The sequence below is a fragment of the Chlorocebus sabaeus genome, chromosome 15 (genome assembly GCF_047675955.1).
Source record: "Chlorocebus sabaeus isolate Y175 chromosome 15, mChlSab1.0.hap1, whole genome shotgun sequence".
Taxonomy (NCBI): Eukaryota; Metazoa; Chordata; class Mammalia; order Primates; family Cercopithecidae; genus Chlorocebus; species Chlorocebus sabaeus.
This window is the reverse complement of record NC_132918.1, coordinates 87,428,613-87,454,603: the sequence shown is the minus strand read 5'-3', so window position 1 is coordinate 87,454,603 and position 25,991 is coordinate 87,428,613. Positions and strand designations below refer to the sequence as shown.

The following is a 25,991-nucleotide window of genomic DNA, read 5'->3' as shown; positions in this document are numbered from 1 at the left end:
CATAATTCCTTAGAATAGCAACTTTTTTTTTTTTTTTTTAAAGACAGAGTCTTACTTTGTCACCCTAGGCTGGAGTGTGTTGGTGTAATCTCAGCTCACTGCAACCTCTGCCTCCCAGGTTCAAGCGATTCTCTTGCCTCAGCCTCCCAAGCAGCTGGGACTACAGGCATGTGCCACGACACCTGGCATATTTTTTGTATTTTTAGTAGAGATGGGGGTTTGCCATGTTGTCCAGGCTGGTCTTGAACTTCTGGCCTTAAGTGATCCACTGGCCTCAGCCCCCCAAAGTGCTGGGATTATAGGCAAGAGCCACCGCACCCAGTCAACAACAAAATCTTCTGTCACCCTAAGGTAACAACTTTTAACAGCTTGGTCTATTCCTTTCTAATGTCTTTGATATCATTTTCCCTCCTCTATACCTGGGGATTTATTATAATTGCAGTTTTCCAGCTTTCTCTTTTCACTTAACACAATAGCATGAGCATGATTTCATATCCCCATAAACTCTTCATACATCATATTTTTAATATCCCTGAAAGCTTTTCATAAGCCATTACAGTTGTCTAGCTTCTACAGAGTGCTTCTCTTATATGACTGGATATTTAAATTGTTTACATTATAAATCAGTTATATGGATAATTAATACCTATCATTACCATATGAAACTTTATACATAAAGTCCTTTTTAAAAGTTTATTAAGTCTACTGTAGGCTTTCAAATCAAAAGCTAGGGGCATTTGGTCCTAATGTCCTCTCAGTGAACTGTCATATTAAAGAACCTTGGTAATGCCTTCTTAACTAGCCGAGACTTCTTAACTTGCCAAGAACTCTGTGTCAGTCTATTTTCTACTGTTTATAACAGAATACCTAAAACCAGATAAAGAATATAAATTTATTTCTTACACTTATGGAGGTTGAGAAGTCCAAAATTGAGGGGCTGCATTTACTGAGGACCTTCTTGCTGGTAGGGGCTCTCTACAGAGTCTTGAGGTGGCCAAGGGTATCTGGTGGCCAGGGGGCTGAGCATCCTGCCACACTAACTCAGTCTCTCTTCCTCCTCATGTAAAGCCACCAGTTCCCTTCCCATGATAAGCCATTAAATGCATGAATGGATTAATCCATTCATGAGGCACAGCCCTTAAGACCAAATCACCATTTAAAGGCCTCACCTCTCAATACTGCCACATTGGAGGTTAAATTTCAACATGAGTTTTGGAGAGTATACTCAAACCAGAACAATTTATACTCCCACTATGTTACTGACATTAGGAATTCTTAATAGTTTCAGTGTTTGTTAATTGTATTATTTTAATATACATTTCTTTATTACTAGTGAGTTTTAAAAACATGTTTTCAATTTCAAAATGAAACAAGCCAGATATTTTATTTGATTCATTTTCTTATCATCCAATAATCATTAAGTAATAATGATTTTTTTTTTTTTCGTGACAGAGATTCACTCTTGTTGCCTGGAGTGCCGTGGTGCGATCTCTGCTCACGGCAACATTCCCCTCCCAGGTTCTAGCAGTTCTCCTGCCTCAGCCTCCTGAGTAGCTGGAATTACAGGTGCTCACCACCATGCTCAGCTAATTTTTTTGTATTTTTAGTAGAGGTGGGGTTTCACCATGTTGGCCAGACTGGTCTCACACTCTTGACCTCAGGTGATCCACCCACTTTGGCCTCACAAAGTGCTGGAATTACAAGTGTGAGCCACTGTGCCCGGCCAAGTAATAATGATTTTCAAAAATCATCTCCCCCACACTCCTGCTTACACACATCCTTCTGTTTAGGGTCAGATAATTGAAAAGTGAATTCAGTTATAATCTCAGTTATATAGCTTGTAGGAACGAGAACATAAAATTCCTTTAAATTAAGAAATAAGAACCACATCGGATAAAAATACTGATTAGGATTTGATAGATATTAGTTTGTAATTTACCTTATAAATATAATGGAATTCCAGTCACTATTAATCCTTCACAGGAATTTTTACTCTTCTTTTACCTTGGAGCATTTAACCTAATTTGCGTATATTCTATAGTGCTCATCATTTTTTATGTCATGGTGCCAATATTTTCAATTATTCTAAATTAGGCAAATGTGTTCCATGAAGTTTCTGTTTAACTTTCTTTTGGATGATCTCAAGCCTGAATGTTTTGAGTTGGAGGCGTGCATGGGGATGATTTTTTTGGCATGTCTTTAAGCATGTTCCTCCCAATGTAATTCAAGGTGTATTTATTATTCAAAAATATCACAAACGTTTTATAATGTTCATTTACAAAAATCCCATTGTTTAAATAATTGCATCTTCTGGATAAGCTTCAACCTGTGAAAAAATGTGTCCTATATGTTATATATGTTATCACACTGAGTAAACATTACTTGAAACAGATCATGGATTATAGGTTTTTAAACTGGCCTCCATATCACTTAGCACAAACTGTGAGCCATACCAAGTGCTTAGTGAATATAAGTACTCTGGATAAAGAGGAAGGGCGCAAACACTTAGCAGCACTGTATGGCAGGAAATGCAAAGGAATTAAAAATGCTTGACTTTTTGCTCCAATTCAGTTAAAGCGATTGTGAGAAATTCATTTTAACTCTCTAAGCCCCATGATTCTTGCCCTAACCAACTTAGAGTGCTCTTGAAAGTAGCAAATTAAATAATATATAAGAAAAAAGTTTCCAACTGTAAAGCACTATCTAAATGAAAGTAAATGCAAAATGGATATATACACACACATACATACATATATATATGTATATATTTGTTGCTATTGTTTGTTTTTGTTTTGAGATGGAGTCTCACTCTGTCACCCAGGTTGGAGTGCAGTGGCATGATCTCAGCTCACTGAAGTCTCTGCCTCCCGGGGTTCAAGCCATTCTCCTGCCTCAGCCTCCCCAGTAGCTGGTACTACAGGTGCATGCCACAATGCCCTGTTAATTTTTGTATTTTTAATAGAGACAGGGTTTCATCATGTTGGCCAGGCTGGCCTTGAACTCCTGATCTCAGGTGATCTGCCTGCCTCGGCCTCCCGAAGTGCTGGGATTACAGGCATGAGCCACCGCACCCGGCCCAAAGTGGATATTTTTTAAGGGTAGGAAAAAAGTGACACTTTTCAAATGTTCAGAAGAGATGAAAAGAAATTCTTTCCATTTCCTCTGCCTTTTAACGTTAGGTTCAACAAGCATTTACTGAGCATAGCACTAGTCATTGATGGGAGAAAAATCATAAAGACGTGGAAAGTCAAAGTCCCTGCAACAAATGCAGCGAGCTCCAAATGTAGTAGGAGATGATCTGACATGCGGCAGGACTGGTGTTCTTACTGCAAACACAGGGCCATGGGAGCATTGTAAAGGGGTGACGGTGAGCTGCAGAGGGGAGGTTCGGAAAGCGTCTGTAGCCTGTGCTTGCTGGTTGCAGAGCATATGCACTCTGCTTGGGGGTGTAAAGGCACTTATGTGACATTTGTTTCAGAGTTGATTCTCAGAGACCTGATACATGAGCCTTATATTCCCCTGTCTTCCCTATATTGAGTTTTAAGTGGGCATATAGACCCATGCTGCATGTTTGCATGTCATTTGTTATTGAACAAAACCACTGAAACAGTTTTAATACGGAAAGCTTACATTTCTTTTAGTTGATAATCATCATCTCCTTACAAAACAACCATCCCTCTCAGTCCAGTTTTCGTGGCTTCTGCTTTGTTGCTGGGGCTGCTACATCTAGCTCTTTCATATGGATTTAAAATACATTCTTCCTACTTTTCTTGCTTGCTCCCAAACAAAACTAGAAAAATGTATATTTTGGGGATCTGCCATGAATTCGCTGGGGAATCTACAATTTCCCAGTGAAATTGAGGCTTGTTGTCTCAGTCAACTTTGCCAAAAACTTCATGTCTTGGGATGGGAACTAGAAAACACTGTAGACAGATCACAGTGGTTGAAAGGAAAGAGAACATGTTCCTTCTCCTGAGAGTGGTTTCACTCAGCAAGGGCTTTTGTGATTATCATGCAGAACTTGCCATCTGGGCAAAAGAATCTGAGAATGATACAAGAATGGCAGGAGACGGGCTGTGTTGAACCCTGGGAGAGGCGAAGATGGTTAGTGTGACAGGAAGTGCAGAGTTTATTATAGTCACAGCTCCACTGCCTACACAACTTGTTTTCCTCGCAGCACTCTGCAGTTTTAGAACCAACTATCACTGGTTTGTTCTTTCTCAGGAAGTTGAATGCATTGCGTTGTTACCCTGGGCAAATCTAAGGTAGACGTGAGGCTACCGTAAGGCCCATGTCTGGTTTAGGTAGACATGTGCTCCTGTCCCTCCAGTTACATGGGTATTTTATTTGAAAGTTGTTAAGAGCAAAGGTTAAATTCTTGCAGGAACCTGAGGAAATCCTACTTCTTAAATGGTCCTTTGTGGTCAAGCATATGCTAAGGGCTGAGCAGTGTACTGGAGTTTTAGCTTTGATGTCAGTAAACTTTTCCCCAAGTAAACAAGACCCCAAATATGATTCAAGTCACCTCTTACTTTTCTAGGCCCCTTTTTGCTTATGGGTTGTTTTGCTTCTGTGTCAAGAGATGAAATCTGTCTCTGCTCTGGAGAAGGCACTAGTTGCTGTGGCCATCCAGGTGGCCAGGCAGGCCTGCGTGGTTTTCAGTCGACATGCCATTCCTCTGGCTCAGCTCTGAGGCTGTGGGCAAAGCTCAGACGCAGGCAGGTTTCTGAATTTAGAAAAAGCTCCCTCGTCCTACCCGAACTTGAGCATGAGTAGGAATAAAATTTGTGTGATCCAAGTAGTTGGTTCAGCTGAGTCTTTTGGAAAAGGAACAAGTTCAGGCAAGGAAGAAAAGGTTGGCGCACGCTTCACATTTTCTTGGCCTACTATGACTGAGGTCTTATGCTTGTCCTTCTCATTAGGTCCCTATGTCATCAGAGTTCCCTAACTCCCCCCTCCCACAAGGTAGAGTTGGTTACCTTTCTTCTCGCCCCCCAACTCTTCCTTGTAAGTATTTGCATTATCACCGTGTCGGAAATGTACTTATGTCTGTTTATCCTGTATGACTCGAAGACAAGGTTGATCTAGATCATCTTTGTAGCTTAAAAGTCTAACACATCTGTCAGTACTTGAAAGGTACTCAATGAGGGTTTTCTGAATGATGTCGAATCACTTTCTGTCCTCTCTCTCTCTCTCACACACACACACACACACATACACACACACATACACACACACACACACACACACACAAAGCATACAGGCAGGAAAGATGATCTTTTCAGATTATTAAGAATTTTTCTTAAAAGGTTGTACAAATATAAGCAATTTTAACCATATTTTAACCAGTCAGATTAAAGCACATACGTCTTCAAAACTATTTTATTTTTTCTTCTGGAAACCATGCAACCATTCTGAATTTGATTCTATTATTAACCCATTTTAATATTTGAATCAATATATGCAATGTGCCCAAAGACAAGGCTCATGCAGAATGGTGCCTTGTTTTTGAAGACAAAAAAGATTAAAATGTGTCTGGTTCCCATGGGAATGTAGCCATAGACATCGAGCAATCAAATAAGATTCACAGTTTTGTAATGTTGTTACTGTGCAGCATTTTCCAAATCCTTTCGTTTTGAATGTAGCATTCGTAACAAATGCAAGTTAAACAATTTAAATTGACCAACTTATGTCTCCTGAATACCAGGCAATTCCTTTGAAATGAAAGAGAATCAGATGTAGGAAATGCCAAATTTTGTTGCCGTGTTATTTAGCATTCACAGCAAGAATTGAAGCTCAATTTTTAGATCTGATGAGAAGTTTGCTAACTTAACTGAGTTAGTGAAATCAAGCAGCCACAGTATTTGATAATTTAATTCTGAATTGCTATGGAATTCCAGGAATTATGCTACAAACATAGATAAGATGAAGTGTCTGCATGTATTAGCCTGTTTTCACACTGCTGAGAAAGACATACCCTAGACTGGGAAGAAAAAGAGGTTTCATTGGACTCACAGTTTCACATGGCTGGGGAGGCCTCAGAATCATGGTGGGACGTGAAAGGCACTTCTTACATGGCGGTGGTAAGAGAAAATGAGAAAGATGCAAAAGCAGAAACCCCTGATAAACCCATCAGATCTCGTGAGACTGATTCACTACCACAAGAACAATATGGGAGAAACTGCCTCCATAATTCAGATTACTTCCCACTGGGTCTCTCCCGCAACGTGTGGGAATATGGGGTTATAATTCAGGATGAGATTTGGGTGGGGACACAGTGAAACCGTATCATTCCGCCCCAGCCCCTCCAAATTGCATGTCCTCAAATTTTAAAACCAATTGTGCCTCCCAACAGTCCCCCAAAGTCTCAACTCATTTTAGCATTAACCCAGAAGTCCACAGTCCAAAGTCTCATCTGAGACAAGGCAAATCCCTTCTGCCTATGAGCCTGTAAAATCAAAAGCAAGTTAGTTGCTTCCTAGATACAGGGGGGGTGCACATATTGGGTAAATACAGCCATTCCAAATGGGAAAAATTGGCCAAAACAAAGGGGTTACAAGCTTCATGCAAGTCCAAAAACCAGTGAGGCAGTCAAATTTTACAGTTCCAAATTGATCTCCTTTGACTCCAGGTCTCACATCCAGGTCACACTGATGTAAGAGGTGGGTTTCCATGGTCTTGGGCAGCTCTGCCCCTGTAGCTTTGCAGGGTACAATCCCCTTCCTGGCTACTTTCATGGGCTGGCATTGAGTGTTTGCAGCTTTTCCAGGCACACAGTGCAAGCTGTAGGTAGATCTGCCATTCTGGGGTTTGGAGTAGGGTGGTCCTCTTCTCACAGCTCCACTAGGCAGTATCCCAGTAGGGACTCTGTGTGGGGGCTGTGACCCCACATTTCCCTTCTGCACTGCCCAAGAAGAGGTTCTTCATGAGGGCCCCACCCCTACAGCAAACTTTTGCCTGGGCATCCAGGCATTTCTATACATCTTCTGAAATCTAAGCCAAGGTTCCCAAACCTCAATTCTTGACTTCTGTGCACCTGCAAGCTCAACACCACATGGAAGCTGCCAAGTTTTGAGGATTCCACCCTCTGAAGCCACAGCCCGAGTTTTATGTTGGCCACTTTCAGTCACATCTGGAGTGGCTGCAGCAGAGGGCACCAAGTCTCTAGGCTGCACACAGCACAGGGACCCTGGGCCCAGCCCATAAAACCACTTTTTTCTCCTTGGCCTCCAGGCCTGTGATGAGAGGGGCTGCTGTGAAGATCTATGACACGGCCTGGAGATATTTTCCCTGTGGTCTTGGAGATTAACATTAGGCTCCTTGCTACTTATGCAAATTTCTGCAGCCAGCTTGAATTTCTCCTCAAAAATGGGGGTTTCGTTTCTATTGCATCATCAGCTGCAAATTTTCTGACTTTTCTGCTCTGTTTCCCTTTTAAAATGGAATGCTTTTAACAGTACCCAAGTCACCTTTTGAATGCTTTTGCTGTTTAGAAATTTCTTCTGCCAGATACCCTAAATCATCTCTCTGAAGTTCAAAGTTCCACAAATCTCTAGGATGGAGGCAAAATGCCACCAGTCTCTTTGCTAAAACGTAACCAGTTCCGAACAAGTTCCTCATCTCCATCTGAGACCATCTCAGCCTGGACCTTACTGTTCATATCACTATCAGCATTTTAGTCAAACCATTCAACAAGTCTCTCGTCTTCTTTTTTGTAAATGAATTTAATGAATTTTTAAATGAATTTTTTAAAAATTTTATATATATATATGTATTTTATTATACTTTATGTTCTAGGGTACATGTGCACAATGTACAGGTTTGTTACATATGTATACATGTGCCATGTTGGTGTGCTGCACCCATTAACTCGTCATTTACGTTAGGTATGTCTCCTAATGCTATCCCTCCCCTCTCCCTACTGTCTTCTTCTGAGCCCTACAAAGTGTTCCAGCCTCTGCCTGTTACCCCGTTCCAAACTCGCTTCCACAATTTGGGTATCTTTTCAGCAACACCCCAATCTACTGATAACCAATTTACTGTATTGGCACACTTTCACACTGCTGATAAAGACATACCTGAGACTGGGAAGAAAAAGAGGTTTAGCTGGACTTACAGTTCTGCGTGGCAGAATCATGGCAGGAGGTGAAAGGTACTTCTTATATGCCAGTGGCAAGAGAAAATGGGGAAGATGCAAAAGCGGAAATCCCTGATAAAACCATCAGGTCTCGTGAGACTGATTCCCTACCACGAGAACAGTATGGGAGAAACTGCCTCCATAATTCAAATTATCTCCCACTGTGTCCCTCCCACAACATGTGGGAATTATGGGAGTATAATTCAAGGTGAGATTTGGGTAGGGACACAGCCAAACCATATCACTGCATGTGTGGATTTATGTTATAATCTAGAAGAGAGTGCCTAGAGTTTGAGTGTGTAGGAATCATACATTCTCACAGTACTAACTCAATTCACTGCAGTATGGTTGAACTGAGTCTCCAAGATATTTACCCAACATCTATATAGCTAAACCCTGCAGGGTGTAATTCTTACCTTGCAGTCCTTATCTGCAAAGAGTTCATACATAAAATGTTTTAGGTGGTGGGATTTAAGTCATTTCATTAATTTTTTTAACTTTTAAATTATTTTTAAACATTTTTGTGGATACATATTAGGTGTACATATTTATGGGGTAAATGAGATTTTAAAATAACTTAAAGAATGAAATTAGATAATTTTACTTATTTTTAAAATATATTCATCAATTTTTTTCTACAATAAGCCTGTATCACGTTTATGATAAGAAAGATTAATCTTTGGAAAGTATTTTTAATGAGTTATTCAGAACTAGCTAATTGCAATGAGACTCCATTCTCTAGCCTGCTTGACAACAGGCTTTGGGCTAAGATATCTCTAAGTCTCAGATGACCTTTGCCTCTTAATTCCAAGTTTGATCAGTGGCATAACAAATTTGGTTTTCCAGTTTCTTTTATACATAATCCTGAAAGTAGAAATGAATTTTTTATAACTGTGTAGGTCCACAACATAACAATATATTTCTAATTTTAGAGCACAATTACATTTTAAATATTTTCTCTTATATTTTTCATAAATTGTGAAAATGTGATAGACGTTACCATGCTTTTATCATCCCTCAGATTTTGTCATATACCCAGAATTATCTGAAAAGGCTTTAGTCAGACCAGGCTTGTCATATTTTGTCTCAGTGTATGAGAAGATGTTGATACCTAATGTATCAATCCACCTTTTCAGAGTTTAGGTGATGTGAGTCAGGTTGAGGTGATAACATATTATGGACTCAAAAGACCAGTTACTGGCTTTCGGTGACCACCTCTGCAAGACCCCACTTAGTAACCACTTTGCTTCTGTCTGGAGCATCCCATGAACTGTGTGAAGTATGTTTTCATCTTTATGGTTTTTAATGCATGTATGTGGAATTGTGTTTGAGGGACCAACGGAACTGTTGGCATTTAGTATCATGGATTCATGTGGTTTTTCTGAACATATTCTCAATTACATCTACTAATATTCTGTGGAAAATCTTAGAATTATTTATGATAGTAGAAACTTAAAGCCATCTCAATATGCAGAAGCATGTTAAGACTAAGTGCATAAGAGCAAATCATTGGAGTATTATTCAGTTATTGATAATGTTATAAAAAGTTTATAACAACATGTATGTTTATATTTAATATATAATGTTAAATAAGAAAGTTATAAAATGTTATCATTGCATCTACTGCCATAAATGCAATACACTGTGTAGAAATTAAAGAGATCCTGTGTGCAGAAGGGGCCAGCGCTGACCATCTCTCTGTCTAAATATATGATGTTATCATTTCTGTTCTCCAGTAGATACACCGTGTTGATGCAGGGTTTCCTTGCAACCATTTCTCTTCCCAGAATTCCAAACAAGATTTGGGTTCAAAGACTTCTGTTCGGTCAGTTTCCACCTGATCAAGAGTTTCAATCTTCTTGTCATCACCCCATCTGAGTTGAGAACCAGAGTGACGGAGTGATTAGAAACCTAAGAGGCTCAGAGAACTTTTGATCCTTTTCTGGTCCCCTCTCAGAAACAGTATTTCTCCTCCAAAGAGTTTCTATGTCTGCATTTTATCTGGTAGAAACTTTCTGTACATCATATTATTCTTCTTTCCAACTCTACAGGCTTTTAATTTTAGGAAGTACTTGCCCACTCTTTTCCAAGCAATAAGTCTTATGGCTTAGCTTTGATCTTAGAGGTTCAATAAAAGTAAATTTCTCATCAGTAAGAGAAAATACATTGAGAACTGGGGGAGGTAAAAAGTATCCTCCCCATATGAAATTAATAATTAAAATAATATTAGAGAAGGTGGAAATATTATAAAAAACTGAGATGTCCAAGACCACAGACATCCAAAATAGATGTTGAACCTTGTAATGTCCCTCTCATTGTTGAGCTAACAATGGATTGGTTATGTACTAGACATCTTCTGAATGTGTCACCTGGCCCTTTCCCTACTGTGGCACCTCTCTCTCCTCAGATCTGCAGTAATTAACAATCCAATATCATTTTATAATTTTGATGAGATTCTTGCTAATGGTTTTGTGCCCTCTTTCGTTTTCTAGAAACTTCCTTTGCTGTATGAAAAGGGATGGAACCACGTAGTCTGAGAAACACGCCTTTGACACTTTGTTGTGTTTCTCTCCTTGCACCATGTTTATCAGACTTCATGGTTTAAGCCCTTTTTAGATTTATGAAGTAAGCCTTTTATTCCTGAATTTTTGTTTCATTTTCTCCTTCTACTATTCAATTATTTTTCCTTATTTTAGAAGTATCTCTCTTTCTGAGTGAATAACATTTCTAGACTGTATTTGTACCAGACGCTCCCCATGTTCATTTTAGTCTGCTGACGAAACAGGAAAATCTTTGTGTTTTTGACAAGGACTGTGGAACTAGAACACACAGGCCCTTCTTGTTCAGAGAAATGTAGGCCGGGCGTGGTGGCTCACACTGTAATCCCAGCACTTTGGGAGGCCAAGGCGGGCGGATCATGGGTCAGGAGATTGAGACCATCCTGTCTAACACGGTGAAACCCCGTTTCTACTAAAATACAAAAAATTAGCTGGGCGTGGTGGCACGCACCTATAGTCCCAGTTACTCAGGAGGCTGAGGCAGGAGAATCGCTTGAACTTGGAAGGTGGAGGTTTCAGTGAGCCAAGATCACGCCACCGCATTCAAGCCTGGGCGACAGAGCGAGACTCCATCTCAAAAAACAAAAAAGAAAAAGGAGAGAAATGTAGATATACATGTTTAACTTGTTGCCAAATTTTGATTAGAAAGGAAATAATAGACCAAGAGTATTGCATGGAGAGAGAAATATCTTTGGTCCTAAATATGTATCATTTACATAAATATTATATTTATTAAAAATACTTTGAGTTTATACAGAAGTAAAGTTTAAACCCAGGTTAGTTAAATTTGATTTAAACAACTGAATTTTGTTAACTAACTGATCAAGGCAAAGATCAATATGAGTGTGAAATTGGGAGACTAATCCCATGGGCCATCATGCTAGGAGAGCTGAGCCAAAGCCAAGCAGGAGACACGCACCATCCCCCAATAAAACAAGCAAAAGTGATCACAGACAGATCAGTACTAGACACTAAATCTCAACCCAAAAAAATGCAAATATTCTCTGAAGGAAAGCAACCGTAATTAATCATTTTCTACTAATACCTTTTAAAAAATTAAAGTGTTTTTACTTCCATTTTGGAATTCAATTCCCTAGGAGACAAATAGATCCTCAGAAGGTAAAGATATTAGATAGAATCAGATACGAGCTTGAAGTTAAATACGACCAAACCCTCCAAAATTAAAAAAAAAAAAAAGACGGGGGCATTCTTAATGACCCTTCAAGAACCAAGAACTTCATATGTTAGAACAGTCAGTTTCGGAATAATACCGAGCTATGTATGAAATATTTTAAAAATAAAATTTATAAGTTTAGATATAGAAGGAACAAAAGATTTTCAAATGTGATCAAATTAGTTTCCAAAAGGAATCAGATACAACTTTTAAAAGTGAAAAATATAATTGAAATTAAAAACCCAATAGATGGTTTGGAAGCATATCAGACACAGCTTTAAAAAGGAATAAACGAAAAGGGAGACATATATGAAGCGATTACCCAGATCATAATAATGCAGAGAAGGAAGGTAGAAAATATGAAAGAAAAGTTAACTGATACGGAGGACACAATAAATATCTAAGCTAGATCCAACTGGAGTCCCAGAAGGAAAGGATAAAGGCAGTTGAGGGAAAGAAGTGACTGAAAATTGTCTGGAATTATGGAAAGATGTGCATCATAGACACACAAAGAAACCTGCACATTAGGTAGGTGAATAAAAAATATCATTTATATACAATAAAATATGTTAATGTCAAAGAAATTATAGTGAAGTTTTAGAACACCAAAGAAAAGGAGATCTTAGGAGCAGCCAGAGAGAAAAGACTGATCATCTGCAAAGGAACAATAATTAGGTAAAGAGAAGACTTCTAAAAAATGGAAGCTGAAAGACCGGACCAATACTGTCCACATTCTGATGCAATCAGTATCAGTATCAATCACAGGTGAGGATGCTGAGTGGAGCCACACAGGCTGTGCACTCAGCAAATCCAGAGGGGTGTAATTCACATAGGATTTAGTTTGTGTAGTGTTCCCTGGAGTTGGCCAATGCAGCGTTAAACAGAATTTTGAATTCAGCAAAATTATCTTTCAAATATGACCTGAAATTTTTCAGGAAGTAGAAGAGGAAGCAATTTCAGCCTCATATCATGAGACTAATATAACCCTGTTACTAAAACCTGACAAAAATACTTAAGAAAATGAGTAGAGACTGTAGCACCTAACACAGAGCCACAGAAAATCCACAATAAAACATTGACAAATCAAATCCATCAATATATCAAAAGGATGATAAATTATGGCTAAGTGGAGTTTGTCCTTAGAAAAGAAGTTTGGTTTATCATTAAAAACTCACCAATCTATGTAATTCAGCGTATTAACAGAATAAAGGTTAAAATTCACATGATCGGCTCAACAAATACAAAATAAAAACAGTTAACAAAATTGAGCACACATTCATCACAAAAAAAACCTCCTAGCAACTGAGAAATATAAGAATCTTTCTCAATTTGATAGAAAATATGTACCAAAAAAACTATAGCTTACTTCAAAATGGATGGTTAAATATCGATCTTTTCTCCTATACTTGGGAATACGGCAAGGATATCCATTTTCATTACTTCTCTTCAATATTGTACTGGCGATCCTTACCAAAGCAAAAAGGCAAGGAAAAGAAGAAAGTCTATTAATGCTGAAAATGTGAATACTCTATAATTATCTATTCTACTTGAAGGCAAACATTCTAGCTAAAACTCTTACACATCACCAGGAGTCACATATAAGAATGGTTATAGAGGCATTGTTTAGCCTAGCACCAGTCTTTACCCAGGTTCCATCAGTAGTGGAATGCATAAATAAATTTTAGCAAATTCACACAATGGGCTATTATACAGCCATAGAATAAATTAACTACGGCTATGCCTTACTACATAGGTGAATCTTAGAAACAAATTGTTGAGTTAAGAAGCAAACTGTTAAATGCAAGATCCTAAATATATGTGATATTTACCAGGTCTTGACATATTCATTGTGTCTGGGACTTTTAGTAGTCTTTTAACTTTAGTGATCTCCTAAACCCTCAACATGACTTATCTTTAGTCCATTAAATACCTAAGGGTCTAAGAATCATCACAAACTTACCTTTTAATATGGCAATCTCCTGCTCAATAGTCATAATGACATCAAATAAGTTCCTGGTACAGTAGGCTGGTTTCAATTCTCATGGTTTGGCCATAGCAAGCCTTTTGAGTTTTCCTGTTGTCAAGCACAATGTATTTTAGACTGGTCATTCTCATAGTTCTTCCATTTCTCAGCTGATGTTACTATCTTTAAATCTTGTCTCTTGACACTTACAATGGCATAGAACAAAGAGAGTGTTGGAAAGTCAGGAGACTTGGATTCTACTCCTGATCATTCTTTACACCTACTAAGTTAACCTGAGAAATTGTCATGAAATGAGAAATATCTATCATAGAACACTGCCAATGTAGAAACCGTTGTGTTTACAGTTTGGGTAAAAATCACATCAGTAAAGTAATTCTTGTCCGAGAGTAACGTACAGCTCGGAGAAACCAAGGAAGATATGTATGTAGTCACCGTGCAAAGTAGAGCACAGATCATGATAAGAGAAACACAGGTCATTCTATGGGGCTTCCAGTGTTGGAGAATGAAGGGGTGGCCTGCCCCTCCACACCTGTGGGCATTTCTCCTTAGGTGGAACGAGAGACTTGAGAAAAGAAATGAGACACAGAGACAAAGTATAGAGAAAGAAAAAGTGGGCCCCGGGGACCGGCGCTCAGCATACAGAGGACCCGCGCCGGCACCGGTCTCTGAGTTCCCTCAGCATTTATTGATCATTATCTTTACCATCTTAGAAAAAGGGAAGTGGCAGGATAATAGGATCATCTAGGGAGAAGGTCAGCAGTAAGACATATGAATAAAGATCTCTGTGACATGAATAAGTTTAAGGAAAAGTGCTGTGCCTTGATATGCATATGCAAACATCTCCATAAACCTTTTTAGTGGATAAAAGCAGCATTGTGCTAGCAAGTCCCACCTTTCGCCCTAAGGCGGTTTTCTTCTTTCTCAGTAAACAACATACTGAGAAACACCAAGATGTTCCATTGCCCAGGGACGGGCAGGAGACAGATGCTTTTCTCTATCTTAACTGCCAAGAGGCCTTTTTTCCTCTTGTACTAGTCCTCCTCAGCACAGACCCTTCACGGGTGTCAGGCTGGGGGACGATCAGGCCTTTCCCTTCCCACGAGGCCATATTTCAGACTATCACATGGGGAGAAACCTTGGACAATACCTAGCTTTCCTAGGCAGAGGTCCCTGCGACCTTTGGCAGTGTAAGTGTCCCTGGGTACTTGAGATTAAGAGAATGGTGATGACTTTTCACAAGCATACTGCCTTCAGGCACTTGTTTAACAAAGCACACCCTGCACAGCCCAAAATCCTTTAAACCTTGAGTCACCACAGCACATGTCTCTTGCAAGGACGAGGTTAGAGGTAGGGTCACAGATTAACAGCATCTCAAATACAGAACAAAATGGAGTCTCTTATGTCTACTTCTTTCTATATAGACACGGTAACAGTCTGATCTCTCTTTCTTTTCCCCATGGGAGAAATCACTTTTCATTTTGTTAGTGGAGACTAGCCAAAGTTTCATGATTGAGGTGATACTGGAAGTGTCACACAAAGGTACTGAGGTGTGTTAAACAGGAAACTATAACCTATGGAAATGCTTTGGAAAAGGATTCTGGCAACTGAAATAAGTACAGGATTGACACATAGTTTAGTACTTTTCACTCTGTGTTAGACTATTAGATACAGAGGCTAACTGATCTCTTCATTATCAAAAATTGATCAGAGATGGTGACCAGCTTGGTACCGTGGATTCTTAATCCATGAAACTGTGTTATATTTTTATTCAGATTCTAATATTAGGAGCCAACTTTTCTTTCTATACTAAGTGAATGACTCTTGACTATTACCAAGAGTAAAGCATCTTTTTGTTTAGTTTGGTTTATTTGGATGAATCATAAAATGAATGCCTGATAGATACACTGTGGTCATTCTAATTGTATAGTTTATTTCATCAAAAGTTAGGATGTTAATCTACTCAGTGTCCTGTGTTGAGTTTTACCTGTCATCTGTGTTTTGTTTGGTATGCTATGTTCGGTTCTATCTGTGTTGAGTGTTACCTGTGGCGTCCCAAATTTGCTACATGATTAAAATTGGATATATTGTCAGTCTTCACTTTTTGCTCCTTAATAGGGTCTGCAGACCTATCTCTGTGTAATGGGCAGTCCTGGTGTAGTGCATAGTATGATATGATGCTTTTGTCTTTGAGTGTCTAAGAAAATGAGTTGGAAGGAGGTTGCTATAAAATGACACTGAGGTTAGTTATTTTATTGTATTAGGTGTTTCTTCCTTTCTTCTCCAACATGTTTTTATTCCTGGAAAGGGTATCTTGGTGCAGTGGGAAAAAACGGGATTTTAGATTTAGAATTTCTTGGTTTTAGTCTTGGCTTTGTCTGTGCTACTCTTGGATTTCATCGTCTTGAAAGATGGTGTATCAATTATGGCCAACTTGGGAGACAGAAACCGTACAGTCATTTGAAAAATGAGAGTTTAATATAAGAATTATTAATTGTAATGTGGATTGAAGTAACAGAAAATTGGCTAGTAAGAAGTACAAAGAATTCTATAGGATGCAGCAATATTATCTATAAATATTTGCTGCTGTCATAAGGCTGAGATACAGTGTCCAGGAAGAGTCCTCTAACCCGCCTCAGGCTGAGATCCAGACTCCCCTGGAGAGGGCATGCCCTTGGCTGATTAGGAATTATTGAAAAGTCACCAAAGTGCCTCCCTTCTGAGACTTGCTGGAAACCTGCCTTCTGGGGTACAGAAAAGCAATCCACAGGGAGATGTTGCCCTCAAACCTTGCTGCAGAGTTGCTAGAGTCGGTGCTGGGTGACGCTGTTTGCTGCTGGGCACTGTTGGTCACCAGATGCTACAAGAACCAAGAGACAGAGACGCCTTCGTCTGTAGGAATGGGGCACTGGAGAAACTGCCCTCTGGAGGGATCTAATGCGTAAGAGTGCGTAAGCCCTGCAGGAAGTGAGCCCTGGCAGGTGCACAGGAGCTTACCCGACAGCAGGGTGGTGTGGAACCTGGGATGCATGGTGTCTACATTGGGAAGTCCATGGCAAGATGATCACTGCGCTGGAACTGGGGACACAAGCTTACCAAGGGGCTGCACATTCCAGCTCTGTGAGCACCACAATTTGTGAATATTCTCCCCACAAATTAGCTGCTGACGGCTCTCCAAAACAAATAACAAGAAAATCATCGTAGAAGTAAACTAGAAGCAGGGAGAGAAACCACTTCCTCCAGCACCCTCTAGTGACAAAGCTTAATATTGTGTTTGCTGCAAAGGACAGAGACTTAAAGGGTTCAAGGCCATTGTTGCCGAGTAGGTAATGAAGGATGGATTTGAACTGAGACACAATAAATTGATAACTTGCATAGAGGAGGGGACAGATCCCTGCACGTATCTGAAGGACTGAATGAGGTTTGAATTTAAAAGCACTTTGTGTACACTAAAACGGAATACAAACATATACTGTTGCTGTAGTTATGATTCTCTGTAATTAAACATGATACTGACATAAATGGACAGTGCCAGAGTTGGATCGGACTGATTGTGCTGCAGCAAGTCTGCTGTTCTTGTTTTTAGGGAATTTATTTCAAGATTATATTTAGGAAATATTGCACCTCAATTTAAACTTATTTGGGTCTTCTAAGCTAAACTATATGGCATATTGGTGGCCATTAGTCAGTATAAAAAATAATATTTATTGAAATCTAATGATATGGCAGAATACATTTACTCATGCTAATATTGACATTACTGGCCCTGTTTTTACAACGAGCAGCTGAGGTAAAGTAGTTTTCTAAGACCATGCAGAAGGAAATAATCCAGGATTCAGTTCCAGCTTTTTCTGATTCTACAACCTGTGCTTCTAACTGAGAACCAAAGCATAGTATCACGCAAGCCTAGGATAGTGTCGAAGGGCCGTCACTTGGGAAACATGCGTATTTACTTTGAACCTTTCATGTCTGTGTCCTGCTTACAGTTCTGATGTATTGTTACCCCCCCCCTCCCAATTTTTAGGAGGATGTTTTTCTTTTATATTCAGTTACTTTTCAATAACTCACACATTTGACACTAGAAGGAAATAACAGATAAGCAGAAATTGATTTAGAGTGGGTTGTCTATCTCTAACATCAGAAAACGAACTTTTTGTAGAGTGCAGAACAACTGAGGCATGTTCGAAAGAAAACAGTTTTCCACATCATTCCACATCAGAAAAAAACAGATTTCTACAGCCTGTTTCATTTAGAGGTGTTTTCTGCTAACAATATGTCTAGACTGAAGCATGGCTAATAACAGGAACTTAATTTAATGGCTGCAAGTTGGAAATAACCCAAATGTCCTTCCACAGTGGCTTGGATAGGGTATAGTGCATGTTAATGTGTGCTTATGTGTGTGTGTATATATAAAATACTTTGAAGAAATGAAAATGAATAAACTACTTATACAAAAGCTTGGATGAATTTAAAAGACATAATATTGAGCAAAAGAAGTCAGGCAAAAAGGGCTGTGGGGTTCAGAAACAGGCAAAACGAATTTACGGTGTTGTAAGTCAGAATGATATTTACTTTTGAGGGTATTGCCTGGGAAGGGACATATAGGGCTTTGGGATGCTGTTGTGTCAAATACTTGATCTGCACGGTAGTTATGTAAGAGTAGACATTTATCAATTTCATAGAGTAGAAAAGATTTATGTGCTTGATCTATGTAATATTTTCAATAAAACATTTAAATATGGGTAACAAGTTTTTAAACATAGGAAAATGATAAGTATACTGTGTAATGGTGAAATGATTTCATGTTAGGTAGTCATTACATAAGTTTACCAAAAAATTTTACATGATAAGTCCGGGCACAGTGGCTCACGCCTGTAATCCCAGCACTTTGGGAGGCCGAGGCGGGTGGATCATGAGGTCAGGAGATCGAGACCATCCTGGCTAACTCGGTTACAGCGTTGAGAGGAAACAGATTAGAGTCCAGGTCTGAATACACTGTACTATTACCACTATGTAAACCAAATGTCTAGAAAATTTGTAGAAGAAAATGCATCAAATGTTAGCAGTACTATAGAAATGGGTGATTTTTCTTTTTACTTCACTAAGTTTTTTCAGATTTCCTGCAATAAATGTATAAACATTTTTAATAATCAGCTATACTAATTATTGAAAAAAATGCGTATTTGGACAGTGTCTTCATCTTTAAAGATCCCAATGTCTCCCATTACCTAATACTTAAGTACTCTAGAAAATGGCTCCAATCTGAGTCTGTATCCTGGATTCGCCCTGCTTCTGCAAATATTCTCTGTGCCTTCACCAAATTGGGCTTTATCATTTTTTTGTTGCTAATTCATTAAATAATTTTCAGGCATCGGTTATCTGCCAAGCACTCTAGGTACACTGCAACAAATAAGAGTGGCTGTGATTTCCTTTCCCTTGATTACTATTTCCTCTGCTGGGGAAGACAATGAATAAGCGATTGTCTTAAAGATTGATTAGGTTGAAGATGGGAAAAAAGTAGAATATTAAGAAAGTTTCTTTATAAGGGAGATCACTGATATCCAATCAAAAGAGGCAGTATTGCTGCTAAAGTTTTGTTTAAGCAAAGACTAAAAAGATGAATAGAAATCCGCCAGTTGTAAAAGGACGGGACAAGTGACAGTGGACAGGAGCAAGAACAATGGATTAGGGATCTCAGGAAGACTGAGGAATTGTTGGGAAGTGGTGGAAGAAAATACTGGAGGACAGGAGGGAGGTGAGTCAGAGTTGGATGTTTCAGATGAAGATTTCAGAGACGGTGTAAGTCCATGTTTGACTTGGGTGTGCATTGTGAGGCAGGATGGAGGAAAATATTCAAGGTGAGGATGCCAGTGGTCTGGGAACTGGTGCTGGATGCGTTACACATGCAGAGGCTGACCTCACTGGAAAGACAATGGAGACGAGTAGAAAGGAAGGACCATCTCTGTTTGCTGACTGCTGTCAGACTATGCATCTTTAAAGACCCACGGGAAGCAGAACTTCTATGAGGCCATCTCTGAATTGCCCAATGTGATACATGCTCTCATTCTTTTAATTCCATAGCATCTAATGGTTCATTGCATAAGTTGGTGCTCAATGAGCATTTGCTTAATTTAATGCTTCCGTGAGACATTACTATTAGAAACGGATGTGTTGAGCTGAATGAACTGTGTGTTTAACCTGCATCTATTGTTATGTTCCAACAGTTCAGGCAAATTGAATTGCCTATTCTGAAAGCAGTTTTGTTGAGAGAATAACAATCCATGTTTTTCAGTTGGTATACAGCCATATAGTTTAGAAAGAATTTCCATGCATTTGTGCTAAAAGGGTAAAACTATAGCTTTTTAAGTAGTCACTTAATGTTTATATTTCTGTTCAGTGTCTGGGTATAGTCTCACTTTTCTGTAGATAAACTTGCAACTCCAAATGACAGGCATGAATTCGAGACAGATGTCTCCAATGTCTGGAATCAAGACAAATTATATCACTTGGCTGTCACAAAGAATGCCTCTTTTGACGTTATGGAGCAATTTGTTTAATGACACAATTGCTAGGCTGTGGAACAGATGACTGTCTCCTTTGTTGCTTAGAATTCCTGGGGCACTGCAGAGAGCCAAGCAGTTGCAAAGTGATTGGTGTGTCTGGATAACGCTGTAGTCGCGGTGCCTGGGTGGCAGAGGAGAGGAACAACTTCGTTCTACCGGTGGCAGCTGCTCTGCCGCTTTAGGGAAGGTGGGAGGTTTGTTTTCTGGTGGCCATGCTGCAAATCTTTTTGCTTGGCTAATCATTTGAAGCCGTAAGATTCCAAGAACAAACTCATAAGAGTTTGGGATGAACTCTTTAAACCTTACCACGTGCAGAACGCTGCTGCATGTGTTCTGAAAGCCCATGTAAAGAGATGCGTGAGAGACCCCCACCGTTCAGAATTTCTAGGTGAAGATATGGATCTCTGATGAGCTAAAATAGGAAGGTGGAATCAAACGACCCCTGGATAAGGATGTTCTTGGCGTGAGGGACTCAGGAAAAGGCATCTGTTTGAATTTTCTGGAATAAATTGGGAACGCTTTCTAGAGGAGATGCTCTAGGAAGCTGGGCTATAAAAAAACTAGTAATAGTGTAATTTGCAAGAACGATGGCAATTCTATTCCTAAATTGCTTAATTCCTGGATTCAATGAAGAAAGCAGTGGGGTCTCTAACTGGAGTGCACAGTGTGCAAGAGAATCAACTAGACGCTAACCTCAAATGCCCCTTCCCAGGATTCAGCCTCAGAAATTCTAATTTAGTTGATACTGGGTAGGGCCTAAGAAGCTGCACTTAAAACAAAAAAAAAGCATAGGTGATTTCAATGCAAATGGTCTGTAAATCACACTCCTCCGTGAATTGCTGGTATTAAATATGAAAAGGTAACTTGTTTTTGCAAAATGGATGGTAGTTTCAAAGATAGAAGAGATTTTTCAGGAAAGATTTAATGGAAGGGTAGTAATTAGTGCTCTGCTTTAAAGCGGGAGTGGAATTTACTGCTCAGATACTATGTAAATTTTAATTTGAATGCAATCTACATAATTAGTGCTCTTTTTTCTTTCTTTAGGTTTCTGTTACAAATCCTTTATTTAAAGAAGTGAAGCTGGGGTTGTCCTTCACCTTAAATTTTACCTGAGGGCAGATTCATTGTACAGATATTTCTCCTGCTACTCAGAGAATCCCTAGGACAGAGAATTCATAAATTCAGGCTTCGCTTCACTGACTGGAAGGTGTTCAAGCCATTTAAAAATACAATTTTCTTAAACGTGTTTTGAGAGCTAAGCCGAAATTCAGTCTAATTTGCAGAGTGAAGCAATTTCCCTTAATTCCACGAGGTGGCGCTCGCCTACCATTGCTGGCCTCCTATGCGTAGCAAGCAGGGCTGTGATGGTGTCTAGAAGCAGAGAGAATCTGGGGAGATCCTGTCAGCATTATGGCATAGGCTTGTTTGAATTATTCTTAGAACATAGAATGACAATATACTCTGCTTTTTCCCCACTGGTTCCAGTCTTGTCTAATGCTGAAGGTCACATTATCTTGTTCCAGAAACAATGTTAGGATCAACTGGCTAACTAGAGCAAACAAAGACAATTTCACAGAAAGGCAAGAGAAAAAAAAAAAAAAAGACAAAAGGAAAAAACAAAGAGGTCTGAGTCAAAAGCACGGAATCCTTCTAATAAACCTACTGAATGGGAAGTGTTGGAAGGTGTGAAGAGAGAAGGAAATTATGGCGGATGATGAATTCAGGTTTGAAAAAAAGTGAGCTCAAATCTTTCTTCTCCTTTTTTCAAGGTCAGCTGTCAAGGTCGGACCAGAGAGAACTGGAGGGGATGTGGGTGATGTCCCACACTGTGGCATGCTGGGCCTTGGTTTTAGGGCTTGGCTACGGAACTCAAGGTGGCCAGACTGATGGTCATTTTCATATTTCTTCCTTGCAATGAACTAGTTAAAGTCCATGCAAATGTCTGTGGCTTGGTGAAGAATTACTACTTTATTAAGGAACTATAGGGACTTCTGGAACTCTGAGAATCCACCGTCCTGAGTTGAGAGGAGGTCTGTGAATCCCGGGATAAGCCCAGTGCCTTACACTGGGCCAACATTGCACCTTGCAGTGCCAGTGCTTCTCAGCCACTGTGTTTGAGCTCTCTTGTTGCTGCCTGCCCCACTTGCTGCTCTCCTGGTTCCCATAAGCTACAGAACCCCTGTGTGCGTGTATCATGGAGCAGAACTTGACCATGATGGGGAATTTCCATCCTGGCTTATTTTGGGTGAAGCAAATAAATAAATGTGAAAAGGGTAAAGCAAAGTCCAAATGAAAATGCAGATTTTGCTGAGCTAGAAATCATCTTTAAATTGTTTTTTCTTGTTTTCATAACTTATAAGGTATATTGAGAGACATTTTGAACTCAGGTCTTAACCAAAATTAAATATTGAGCCAAAACAAAATGATTAGCTGTAATTTTTGAAGCAGAATGCTGATTATGTTGCAACTGCTTTTCAAAATCTTCAGCGAGGAAAGATACAGTTAAATACTAAGCTAGGTATTCAAAGCTCTGCAACAACCTTTCCAGCCCGACTTATTACTACTCTCCTGCAATATTTAAGTGATTCATAGTTTTAGAAAATACCTTCTCTATTTTCATCCACATTTAAAATGTGCATGTAAGAGAAGAAAAGAATATTCCGTTCTGACTATCACAACTCAGTTGTGGATATAGGAGCTATAGGGACAGAATTGTACAAAGCAGTGAAAACCTCACTTAAGGTTATCTCTGAATACCACGCTGTTTACACATTTTACAAAGAGGATGGATATGCTTGAAAATGTCTGAATCCCTCTGTGTTGTATCAATTGAAATCTAGTCTTCCCAAATACAACTCATTCTTTCAGCTGAATCAAAGATCTTGTTAGTAAAGATGGAAGACATGTGGCTCCATTTCTCTATCTGAACACAATAACATGTTCTTTAGCTAAGGCCCATCTCAGTTACCGGGCAACATTCTTTTGGTACTCTCTGAATACAAGAATTCATTTAAATACTGAGATTTTGGGGTTTACTGAAGGTTAATTTGGAATTGATTACATTATACCAGTGCGATATTCACATTTCTTTATCATCTTCTCGCCAAAGGAAAAAAAAAATGATGTGTACAGTCTTGACCTCTTTTCTCTGTCCCAGATGGACAGTACATCTGTAACTTGATTGGGCGTCTTCAGATTATTTTCCCTCTGGCACCTAAAACTTAGAGCATCCAACAGACTCACCAGCATCTTAGTCTGTCTTGAGCCTATTATCTTGTCTTTTATAATATTGCTGATTGCAGTTCATTGTCCCATGCATTTATTCAATTAATAATCAGTAGATGTCCATACTGTGCCAAGCCCAGGGCTATACTGGAAGCGGCTTTCATCCACGAAGCATTGTTTTTCACTATGTAGTCAGTGCCCGATGCAGCGTAGTGAACGCTGGACACAGCAGCCAGTGAATGCACGGAGATACCGCGGTGAACAAGAGCCATGTGTTCCCTGCCCACTGAGCTTGAATCCAAGGGTAATGTCATCGACTTCTTTGAATCGTTCGGCTCTGGCAGTTTATTTTGCTCTGTAGATCCTCTGTCTCTACTTGGTCGTCCTGTAGGCAAAAGAAAGTCTCGCTCAGAAATGCTCTAATTTTGATCTATATATTACTGTAAATCAAAATTAGGCTTCTAAAATGTATGTACAATTGTTGGCATTAAAGTGAGTCAGCAGCAAAAGCAGTTGTATTCTTGTCCTTCTAAGGGAAACTTCAGCTATAATGAGTTCATCTAACCTAGAGAGTAAAATGCTGGTACAAGTATGGACCTTGGAACTACAAACAGGAAAATTCTGTAATGGATGAAATTGTTCACCTGGAAACCGGGCCAGTCTTTGAGAGGTAATTGGTACCTTTCCATATCTGCTCACAAATTTCTGGCCTTAGAGTTGCTAAGGACTCACTTGTTACACAGCTGTGTTTCCTACAGTGGAATTTCTCTTGCTATCTCTTGAACAAGAAGGAAATAATCCAGACCATCTTGGGGGTGAATCTGAGTGCTGCCGTTTCTCATTTAAAGGGGTCTTTTCGTACTGGAAATGAACAGTGCTTTCTGTTTATTGCTTCTTTCTTCATCCTCAAATAAGTAAAGAGTTTCTTTCTGTGACTCCCTGGATCTAGGCTGTGACAAGAGGATGTCAGGAAAAAAACGTGCAATATCAACTGGGAAAGGAGTTACAGGGAAGGAAACTGAGGCACAGAAGGAGAAGAAGCTCACCCCAGATCAGAGAGTCAGTGACTGAACTGGGGCTAGAACCCTGGTTTCCTGACTATGTAACTAATACTTTTTCTACTGGCTAAATCCTCCCTCAGATCCTCCAGTCAAAGATTCATTTGTTCATACCTTTATTTATCCAACATTTAGTCAGAAAAAGATAAGAAACGCTGTCCTAAGTTCTGTGATAAATGCCGTTGCTTTACAGTATACTATCTCATTTCACTGAATCTTCAATATTTATAACTGAGGCAATTGAAGCCCAAGAAAGTGAAATAATTTGCCCAGTTTTACGTAGCTAGTTAAGTGGCCATACTGGCATTAGGACTCAAGTCCCCAAAATAAATCTCTTTTTATTGTGCCATCAACCATTGCCAGTGCCCAAAACAGTGTTAGGGATTGGGAAATGAACAGTATTTAATTTATCAGATTGAAGTACTTTATCCTAGAGCATATTCTGCAATGTAAGATGTGGTTTCTGCTGTCACTGAGCTTGCACTTAACTTGGAGAGAGATTCTATATCCTTTAAAATGTAAGTAAAACTGCGAGTTAAGTGTCATCACCAGATTAGTATATATGATGGGACAGAGAACAGTTACTAGCTTCATGGGATGCTTAGAGGGACTGAAGGGTTAGGTTGTGTGGCTGACAAGGAGGGCATCAATTGCTTTACATTCTATTTGTTGAGTGATTAATATGTCTTAGAAGAGTAGAGAGTTAGGCTTTCAAATGTGGCAGATGTGTGAAAACCTCTTACCATCTGCAAAACAAGATTTTAAGAGATGTCGCCTGATATCCTTGCAGCTAGGAAAAAGAGGAGGGTTAGTGAAGGAAAATCGTGAAGCTCAACACATTAAGATTCAAATGTATGATTTTATGGCTCACAGTGTGTCTGTTGGCAGTATCCCTACATTCCGTGAATGGTATCAGACTATACATTTATTCCAGGAAACTTGACACATTGTTGCTCTCCCGCAAATCCCGTCTGACTAATCACTAATTGCCCCGCTGCCACCACGTCGTCTTGTATCTTTCACCTGAGCTGCTGAAAAATACTCCAATCCACCCTTCTGTGCTAAATGCTCCCTTCCCTTGATAATTTCCCAGACTACAGTCAGAGTGACGTTTTCAAAATCCAAATTTGTTCATTTTATCTCACTCATTCTGTAACACCATTCAATAGATTTCCTGTTGCTCTTATAACCAATAAAAATTGTTTTTAATGATCTACAAAGACAGTTTTTCCCAGTCTTTGAGAAATAATTTCCTCTTATCCTGCACACTCTTTCACGTGGCAGTCTTCCTACAT

The 25,991-nt window shown here is 39.4% G+C and overlaps 1 protein-coding gene and 1 long non-coding RNA gene across 3 annotated transcripts in view; one reads left to right on the top strand and one right to left on the bottom strand.

The window, feature by feature from the left end:
- Positions 1-25,991, top strand: part of FGF12 (fibroblast growth factor 12) — a 585,431-nt gene that overhangs the window by 264,539 nt on the left and 294,901 nt on the right. The window lies entirely within an intron of this gene.
- Positions 9,260-25,991, bottom strand: part of LOC119625619 (uncharacterized) — a 51,131-nt gene continuing 34,399 nt past the window's right edge. Inside the window, exon 4 of the long non-coding RNA XR_005241784.2 lies at positions 9,260-24,023. This is a non-coding gene — a long non-coding RNA (uncharacterized lncRNA). The remainder of the gene's footprint in view (positions 24,024-25,991) is intronic.